A 10,494-nucleotide genomic window follows, 5' to 3' on the forward strand; every position below is an offset into this window, starting at 1 on the left:
GGGCCCGGGAGCCAGCGCTGTCGCCGTGCACCTGCACGGGCAGCAGGGTCGGCACTGGCCGCGGGGCCCTCTTCTGGCTTCTCCTCATCGGCAGTTCCTCGTGCTCATCGCGTCTCCCCAGGAGCCTGTGAGGTCTGCCCGGGGCTGGCGCGAGTCCTCAGCCTCCACTCAGCACCCCTCACGTTTCGGGGCATGTGCGTGGGCCCCCCGGAGCGGCTGCCAGGTTGCTTCTGATCTGGGGAGCCCTGACCTGGCCCCGCCCTGGGGTGCCGGCCTCCAGACGCCTCTTTGGGGGGAAGGGCTTCGTGTGGCCAGAGGCTCCTGGGGGATTCACACGCGACGGAGCGATGGTCTCCACACATCTTCCCGCACACGCGTTCCTTCCAGAACATACGGCAGCCCACGGCCCTACTTGGTGGCTCTCGCGTAAAAGCTACTCTCCGAGGGACAGGGGACATCGTTAACACGTCGTTCATTCAAAAATGAGTACAGGTCAGGCCGCCTGGCGGCTCAGACGGTTGAGCGTCTGACGCTGTTTCGACTCAGCTCCTGATCTCGGCGTCGAGAGGTCGGGCCCCGTGTGGGGCTCCAGGCTCAGCAGAGTCGGCTTGGGGCTCTCTCCCTGCGCCCCTGCCCAGGTGCACGCGCCGCCTGAGCTTTCTCTCCCTCCCCTCTCCCCCTCCCTCACCCTCTCCCTCTCTCGGGTACTAAAGTAAACGCTCAGCAAAATAAAAATGGACACAAATCCACCCACTATTTCCTCTTGTCCCACTCCTGGGGATCGGCCCCGGGGCGGCACTGGTCCTGCGCAAGCTGGTCTCCTCGGCCACCTGCTTCCTTCCAGTCCTGGTCGCAGGATCTTGCTCTCCAATTTTTTTTTTTCACTCCAATTTTTTTTAAACGGGACTTTTGATTAGTTATTCCTTGAGGAGAAAAACATGACACACCCTAGTTCCTGCAGGTTATTACTGATCTTCCAGCGAACCCCAAAATGAACTGAGATACTCACTCATGGCAATAGAGGCACAAAAGTGTGTACCCGCCGGACATTCTGTTGGATTCCGGCATTTGAAACTATGCTCCTTCTCACAAACGTGACACCTCAGCAGGCCTGAAAGGGGAAATGAATACGAAGTGGAACGTTCCAGTCTCCAGTCCTACGAGGCGAACGTCCACCATCCCCTCCCTCCTCCACCTGACCACAACCAGTGGGTCCCGAGTCCTCGGTCCTCTCTCCTGGGGGTCCCTCCGCCTCCCCCAGGCCGACCCACACCCGGACACCAGGCACGGCCACACACGCACACACACAGCACTGCACCCGCACAGCCGCACCGCAGCCTGCGCACACGCCTTCCCGCACAAGCATGCTCCCCTGGCGCCTCACGCCTGGCGTCTCGCGCTCAGCGGCTCGGGAGACCGGCCGTCTGCTCTCGCGGGCCCTCCCCACCGGCCTCCCGGCCCAGCTAACCCCCTCCAGCACCCGCTGCACCCTCCTCGACCCCCGGGGCCTGCACCCTGACCCCCGCGCCGTTGCCCGCCGTTGGGTCTCTATGAGGACAGTACCCACTCCCGGGAGAGAGCCGGTCACCCTCTCGCGGTGGCGCCAGTCCTCCGAGACAGCCCTGGAGGTCCCAGAAGGACCAGGCCGGACTTGGCTCCCCCGACACTCCCAGCAAGACAGTGTGAGGGGACACCGCGGGGACCACGGGGTGCTGGGGAGGGCACTGGGATTCTGGCCACGCCTACACCTGCCCACCCTTGGCCGGGGGCCCCAACTAAGAGGCTGCCCCATCAGGCGTCCCTATCTGGAGGCTGCTCTCCTGATTCTGTCCTGCTCTCAGCTGCCTGTGCTCTTCCCTTCCAGACCTGCTGGGGCCATGGTGGCGTCTGGCCGGGTGGCCACCCCGTGTCCCAGACTCATCCTGGCCTGCCTCCTTCTCACAGACAGGAGGCGAGGGACCCAGCCTTACCCTCTGTTCTTGACACGGTGACATTTGTCTCCACCCTCGGCAGGTCCACGAGCAAGAGCAAAGCCAGGAGGATCATCATTTCCCGCGGTGCCTGGGCATGGACGGAAAGAGCAGGCACACGTGGTCAGCTCTGGGGCCCCAGGGTTCCGCCTGGCTTCCTCCCTGTCCACACCCAGGGCCACGGGAGGCTGGTCGGTCATCTGGGGACAGCGGGCACCATCTGGCACATCCCGTGGCCTGCAAGCCCTATATGCCCGACCGTCCATGCCAAGCAGATCCTGGGTCCGGCCCCACATGCCCAACCTCAGCACCCGTAAGTGAAGCCACTGACTTTCCGCAAAGGATGGATCCTTTGTTTTCGACTCCCACAGACACACTCTCCATGTTCGGGTTCTCACCCTACTGATCCTAATGCACACAGTGGCTGGGTACGTGTGTGACGCGCTGCCACTGCTCTTTTATTTTTTTTAAGATTTTATTTATCTATTCACGAGAGATACAGAGAAGCAGAAACACAGGCAGAGGGGGAAGCAGGTCCTGCAGGGAGACCGACGCGGGCCTCGATCCCCAGACCTGGGATCACGACCCGAGCCTAAGGCAGGATGTCCAACCGCTGAGCCACCAGGCGTCCCTGTCCCTGCTCTTTTGAACGTTTTTTTGGTAGCTCAACTCTGTGCTTTTGTTGCTGTTTTACCTTCACGGGTAGATCTTTTGAAACAACTTTCCTTCTCCCCGTTGCCTGACTGACTCTACTCCCCGTTTGTCACTTCCCCACGGAGCCGTGTCCTTCCTGGTCACCCGATGAATCATGGCTGTTTGCAGGCAGTGAGCCTGTCCCCCTCTCCTGTCTCCGGGTCTCTTCCTTACCCCCATGACACCACCCCCCCCCAGGAGGCAGCAGGCAGAAGCATTGAGCCCTACTCGTTGGGAGCTGGGCACCATCGTTGCCAGAAGGAAACACTTGCCGAACCTAAAACCAACCACAGCTCTAGGCCCCTCGGAGAACTGGGGTCACAGAACTGACAGCGCCCAATCCCGCGAGCGAGGTGCACCCCGCGACGAGCCCCGAAAGCCCCTTTCCTGCAGCAGAAGCTGGCGGAGCCTGAGGCCGGGAGCAGCCCTCACGTGCAATTGTGCCCAAGAGCCGGAGGGGGCTGTGAACGGCAGTGCCCGGGAGTCCCCCACGCCAGGAGCCCACGACCAGCCTCGGCCACTTGGCCACCAAGGCCTTTCTTCATCTTTCGAAAGGACAACAGCCGCGAGGGCCACGGAACACACCCTCCGTCCTGGGAGCGAGGCCTGGGCAAGACGCGAGCCGAAACCGGACGCACAAACCAGCTCGCTCGGGGATGGGACACCTAAGGGCACTAGAGCTACAGCTGACATCCCCCAGAGTCCTGGTCCCAGGGCCCGGCACGCGAAGCCTCACGCTCAGGGCCCGTCTCCCCCACGGCCTATTAACGCCCACCGCGGGCCGCCGTCAGCCGGAAGACCAGGCGAGCCCAGAGCCCAGGAAACAGCTTCCAGAGGCCAAGGCAGCGGGAGGACAAGACCCCTGCAACAGAGACGTCCCCGTCACGGGCCCAGGGACGGGAAGGGACCAGGATCGGGACCCGCAGGGCGCCACAGAGAAGAAAGCAGACGACGCGGGAGAACCCGTGTACCGGGGTGTGCAGACGGGGGTCTGCGAGTCACAGCGAGGTCTGGGGCTCACGACCACCGAGGCGGACACGGGCAGCGCTGCCGACGGCGCCTCAGTGGACTCACAGCCCCGGGGACCCGGGGAGCCCGGAGCCCCCGCACGAGCCATCTCCCCAGAGCGACGCCAAGACGAGGTGAGAACACAGACCGCCCCTCGCGTGCGGGCCTGCTCCTGAGCAACACGCGGCGTTGCAAGGCCCGGGAGGAGCGGAGAAGGGCCCAGGGCCCCTGGAGCCGAGCGGCACGTTAACCGCCAAGGGCTTTCCCGCGCTCCTGAGCGGCTCGACCGCGACGACGGCGAAGCGCAGCCAAGGCGCCGGGTGCCCCGGCCAGGCCGAGAGGCCCGCACACGCGCCAATCACCCCCCGGCACGTGCGGGCAGGAGTCGCGGTGCAAGCTCGAGGGGACGCGGCGCACGGAGCCAGGCAGAGGCCGGGCGGGCCGGGCAGGGGAGCCGCACCCGCAGGAGCCGCACCCGCAGCACCTGGCCCTCCCCGCGCGGCCCACGGGGTCTTGTCCGCCGCGGCCTCCGCGCTCCGTGCGCGGCGCGTCCCCGGGAACCTGCCCCCGCGCACCCGCGCGCGACCCCACGGAGCTCGGCGCCAGCGAGGGCGGGAGATGCGCGGTCAGAAGCAGCGCAGGGGCTGCCTCGAGGCCCCGCCCTGCCTCCCGCTCCCCCCGGCCTCGGGGACCGGACCCCGCCCGCGCCAGAACCTTCTGGAAGCCCTGGCCGCGCCCGCACGCCCCGCACCTGCTGGAGGGACGACGCGCTGCCGGGGGCGGGGGCTCAGCCAGCACCTCCGGGAACCTCCGGGAACCTCCGGGAACCTCCGGGAACGGCCGGACCCAGGGCCGCGGGGGCGGGGCGTCCTGCCCGCAGAACCTTCTAGAAGGCCGCGGTCCAGGGCGCGTGCGCAGCGGCGCAGGGCCTGGCGGGACTCGTGCGGGCCGGAGACCCCGGGGACGCGCACGCGGCGGGGGAGCGCGAGTGTGGCCGAGCCTCGGAAGGTTCTGGAAGGTCGCCTCGGGGCCGCCGTGCGGGGAGGGGCAGGGGCTGGGGCGGCGGGGCGGGCCCGAGAGCCCACGGAGGGCGCAACCTGCCGGGCGCCCTCCCCGACGGCCCCATCCCCGTCCCCTCCCCCACGGGCCCACCCCCGTCCCCTCCCCCGACGGCCCCATCCCCCGGGCCCCCTCCCCCGATGGGCCCCACCTCCGTCCCCTCCCCCAACGGGCCCCACGCCCCAGGCGCCCTCCCCCGACGGGCCAAACCTCCTGGGTCCCCTCCCCGACGGGCCCCACCCCCAGGCGCCCTCCCCAACGGCCCCATCCCGGTCCCCTCCCCCGACGGGCCCCATCCCCGTCCCCTCCCCCGACAGGCCCCACCCCCGGGCGCCCTCCCCCACGGCCTCATCGCCCAGGGTCCACTCTCCCGATGGGCTCCACCCCCCGTCCCCTACCCCGACGGCCCCATCCCCGTCCCCTCCCCCGACGGCCCCATCCCCGTCCCCTCCCCCACGGGCCCACCCCCGTCCCCTCCCCCGACGGGCCCACCCCCGTCCCCTCCCCCGACGGACCCCATCCCCCGGGCACCCTCCCCCGACGGGCCCCACCCCCGGGCGCCCTCCCCGACGGCCCCATCCCGGTCCCCTCCCCCGACGGGCCCCATCCCCGTCCCCTCCCCCGACGGCCCCATCCCCGTCCCCTCCCCCGACGGCCCCATCCCCCGGGCCCCCTCCCCCGATGGGCCCCACCTCCGTCCCCTCCCCCAACGGGCCCCACCCCCGGGCGCCCTTCCCGGACGGGCCGCACCTCCTGGGTCCCCTCCCCCGACGGGCCCCATCCCCGTCCCCTCCCCCGACAGGCCCCACCCCCCGGGCGCCCTCCCCCACGGCCTCATCCCCCAGGGTCCACTGTCCCGACGGGCTCCACCCCCCTATCCCCTCCCCCGACGAGCCCCATCCCCCGGGCGCCCTCCCCGATGGGCTACACCCCCGTCCCCTCCCCCAACGGGCCCCATCCCAGTCCCCTCCCCCAACGGGCCCCACCCCCTGGAGCCCTCCCCCGGAGGAAGGTCTGCAGGGAGGCAGGTACAGGTGGGAGGCGGCGGAGAGCTGCGGCAGGTGGCTGGTGCTGCTGCCGGCTGCTGACCCTCCCGGGAGCCCTGCACCCTGCACACATGCACCCCGGGAGGTGCTCTCCGCCCCCGCGGAGCTGCCCACACGCGCACTGTCTTCTCGCCATAGGTTCCAGTCTCTGCAGGAAACGATGCTCCTTGGGGCCTTGCTCCTCGGCCTCACGTTGCCCGTGGTCAGCGATCAAAACGTGTCCGTGTCCAGTTGTGAGTACCAGAGCCTCTGCTGGTGTTGGAGTCGACGAGAATTTACTGTCCTCCAGAGTCAGGGAAAGGGTTCAAGAGGACCTTGTCACCTTAGCCAGCAGGGAGGTCCTTCGTCATGCCCTGGTGGCAGGGGGTGGACTGAGTGCCCCTGAGCTCCAGAGGGTCAGGGGGGCGATTCTAGCCAGAGCGGGCTGAGGTGGCTCAGTCCAGGCACATGGGGGGCTGGGGGCACACGGCCTCTTGTGACTGTCAGGCCTTCTGGGACAGACGAGGCCTGTGTGCAGAGCACAGGGTTCTGTGTCCCAGCCTCTGGGGACAGGAACACCACCTGGCCCCTGCTGGAAGCTAATCCCTGCCAGAGCAGACGTCCTCTCAGGCAGGGGGTAGGGGTCCGGGGTCCGGAGCCCGGGGTTGGGGTCGGGGAAGTTGCACGTGGAGCCTGAGCCTGATGCTGCTGAGTCTCTTCCAGGGACCTATAGTTTGAAATGCCACGATTGCTGGGATATCAACAATTTCAACTGTCCTCAGATTAGGACGTGTCCCTATCACATCCGGCGCTGTTTGATCATCTCTGTCCGTAAGTCTTGCTTTCTCACGTCTTCTGGTTTTGTCAGTTTGAGCCCCAGGACCTAATCGGTTCTGTCTCTACACCGGGCCTAGAGGCCTAGTCTGTGGCCCTGCTCAGGGCGTGTCCCCAGGCCCTGTGCCCCCCAGCGTCCCTCCACATCATCCCCTGCCCTTCTGTGTCCAGAGTCTCCTGCAGAACAGTCCTCTCGCTGCTCCCTCAGGGTTGTGCCAACTGCCGTACCTCGCGGGCATCTGCCCACTGGGGACTCAGGGAGGACCTCCAATCCGGCCTCTGTCCCTGCACCGGGCACCTGTCCTGTGCGGGTCTCGGCCTGTGAGTGGGTGGTGACGTGGCCGGAACGGCCCCGTGGTTCTTAACGGGATTGCAGGGCGCCCTCAGCGGGGGCCACCGGGAAACCTCAGAACACTAGGGCCCGGCGCTTACAAGTCCTGGAGCTGGCAGGGCGGCCTGGAGGCGCACGTCCAAGTCCTGGGGAGCAGAGGGACCGCACGGGCTTGGGGTTCTGCTTTTCTTGGGGTCGAGGCGGGGGACCTAGGGATTCTCGGGCACATCATTCACCGGCGCAGCTAAACCAGAGGGAGAGGAGTTGAGAGCACGGGACAGGAAAACCAGGAGACCCGAGTGGTCACCTCCGGAAAGCAACCAAGATCTCGAAAGCAGAGGCGCCTCGGGTGGCGTGGGTGTGTGGGTGCTGGCTCTTCACCTGCTCAGCGCCGGGGGGTTGGTTCACTCCGGGCAGCTGGCTTTGCAGCAGGGGGCTTGGCACCCCCGGCTTGTCAGGCCCTTGCATCACTGAAGGAGAAGGACCACCGCCAGGGCCGCGCTACGGGGCCCGTCCGGGAGACCCGGTGAGTCGTGCGTGGCCGAGGTGGGATGACTGCTCCCGGGGGCTGGGGACTCTCTTTCCCCGCACCTCACCCTCCATGGCTCTGGGGTATGCTTGGCCCAGAGAGAGCTCGCCCGAGGCCGGCAGGGCTCAGGGAAGAGAGGCCGATGCTCTGGAAGCTCGTTGTGGTCTCACGCGGTGGTGGACGCCAGGGGACTCCAGCCTTCCTCGCGTCGTGCTGCTCCGTATCCAGCCCCCGTCCCCGTTGCTGGGCCTCTGGACCGGGAGCGGTTCCTAAGAGCGCGGTAGGCGCTCGGCCGCTGGCCTGCACAGGCGACAGGTGTGTGGACGAGCACCTCAGAGAGCCTCCAGAGAGTTCCTCCGGGTGGGCCGGAACGGGAGGGCAGAGAAGCGTGGCGTCCCTATTTTCCTGCCTCGTGGGCTCTTTCCCTCGCCCCCCAGCCTGAGCTTCGGGTAGACCTGGCTCCGGACTGGCCCTCTGATCACCAGCCTGCCGCTGAGACTCGTCCGTCTCTCAGCTCCTCCCGCCCTCATGGAGCTAAAACACCTGCGTTTAATAGCTGATCCCCGGAGGGCTTCGGGGTTCCTCGTCCTTCGTGACCCTGGTGGACGCCAACGCAGAGAATTTTCGAGAGCCTTCAGAGGGCGGCAACGCTCGGATATCTTCTCCTTCACGTGACTTTCTGACTTCGGGGTTGTGCAAGTAAACCGAAGACCTCTACAGACCACTTCCGAACCTCAGACACCGAGCTTAGCCCCACACTCAGGCTCATCCGTGTATCCGTGGCCGGGCTGACCAGTCTACAGAACCCAACCGAGAGACCCCAGAACGAGTTCCGCACAGATTTACCCCCGTGATATCGCGCAACGACGCAGACGCGGATGCTGGGGAAATAGAGCCTTTCAGCTCGATCTGGCAAACGTGAACCTTGCCCTAAATCTCAAATCATATCAACAAATACCTCAAAGGGCTGCATGAGCTAAATGTAAAATGCAAAAATCTAAAACCACAAGAAAAAGAGAGCGCACAGGAGAGAATCTTTGGCCTTCCGGCTACTAAAAGTGTGTGTAGCCTTGATGCAAAGGATGACCTACAAAAGGGACGTGGGCACGTGCGATGTCACCAACTGTCGATACTTCTGTGTGGAAGGAGGTCCTGTTCAGAGGAGGGAAAGGGAAAGCTACGGACCGGGAGGGAAAGTATGCAGACCGCGCACCTGACGAAACACAGGTCTTGGGTGTATACAGAAGTCTCACAACTCAACAGCAGAAATGCAGACAGCCTCCCGAGAGCAAGGGCAAGGGGATGAAGAGACGTTTCACCGACGTGGGTTTGCGCGTAGCGGATGAACCCACGAGCAGGATTTCAACATCTTCGGCCGGTAGGGAAACGACCATTGAAAACCACAATTCGAGGTTGGGCATCAGAGTGGCCAACGTGAAAAATAGTGACCACAGCAAATGCTGGCCAGGGTGGTAAAGAAACGAGGTTTTCATATATTGCCAGGGGCAGTGAAACATGGGGCAGCCAAGGTGGGGAGCGCAGTCTGGTTGCTTAAAATCTAAATCTGCAGCTCCCATACATTCTCCCAGGTTGCACTTCTGAGTATTTTCCCCGGAGTAATTAAATAAAACAGCACGTGGTCTTTCGCAACTGCTTTATCGGTAACATGTCACCCCTGGAAACATCCTGGCCGCTCTTCAGTGCCTGAAGGGTAAAGAAACCATGGTACATCCACCCCGAGGGTGGTCCTCGGCAGTAAAAAGCGGGTATTGATCCATCAACCTGAATGCGCGTCTGGAGGATGACACTGAAGGAGAAGCAGCCACCTACAGAGGTGACAATCCATGTTCCCCGTTAGAGACCATTCTAGATATGACCAACCGAGACAAGCTTCTCGTGCACGTGGGTAGGGGAGTCCGTGGCGGGGCATCTTCCTGGGAAAGACGTCAGTGCGTTCGTATGAGGGACGAGCGTGGTGATAAAACTGTCTTTTTTCTTTACTATTTTGGAAGCCAGTGTCCTGGCTGGGATACTGCACTATGGTCCTGTAAGATGTTACCATGGAGGTGACTGAGTAAAGCTACACGGGATCTTTAGGGATTTCCTGCAAGTGCCAGGAATCTACGTTATCAAAAGTAAAATGTTGAATGGAAAAGCAATATAGAACCTAACCTATTATTATTTATGTTAATTTTAAAATAGATATAATTAAAAACCCAAGAGTTTCAGAATTAGCAAAATATATGCTGCTTCGTACAGATGTGCTTTTTAAAAAATATTTTATTTGTTTATTCATGACAGAGAGAGAGAGGAGGAGACACAGGCAGAGGGAAAAGCAGGCTCCATGCAGGGAGCCCCACGTGGGACTCGATCCCGGGTCCCCAGGATCACGCCCTGGGCTGAAGGCGGCGCCAAACCGCTGAGCCACCCGGGCTGCCCCTAGAGATGTGCTTTGAAATGAGAATGTAAAAAAAGTTTGCAAAACATATATAAACACAGGGTACAGCTTAAATATTGTCAGGGGAAAGCTCTTAAGCACACACAGAAGCGAGGCGAACGTTAATGCGGCAGCGTTACTGGTGTGATGGGCAACACTGTACAGAGAGGAAGGGGTAAGAACACCTGGATGAAACCTCTGTGTAGATGCACGCGTGCCCCGTAACAGGATGAAGTAACAGAAAATCCCCCATAGGATTTGGGAACTATAAGTAGATCCACAGTCACAGTGCGATTGTCCTTACACATCTCTCGCCATGGAGTCTAGGTGCTGCAGCAAAGTGACAAAGCTTGCTACAGCTCTGCACCCGAGCTGGACGAAGTCTCTGGAAAGGATCAGAGAGCAAACGTGTCAGCTTGGAAAGCCACCTGGTCCTCGTGGCAAGTACCCAGCACTGCCTCTGAGGCGATGGAAGCAGCCAGAGAGGACGAGTAAACATACCCATGGCTCCTATGTTCCAACAAATCTTTACTGGTAGATACAGCTGGTGGACTGGGTTGTCCTGCGGGCTCTTGTTCGTGAACTCTGCTACAGGAGGTGTGCATAAA

This window comes from Vulpes vulpes, chromosome 13 (assembly GCF_048418805.1).
Source record: "Vulpes vulpes isolate BD-2025 chromosome 13, VulVul3, whole genome shotgun sequence".
In the NCBI taxonomy this organism is placed as follows: domain Eukaryota; kingdom Metazoa; phylum Chordata; class Mammalia; order Carnivora; family Canidae; genus Vulpes; species Vulpes vulpes.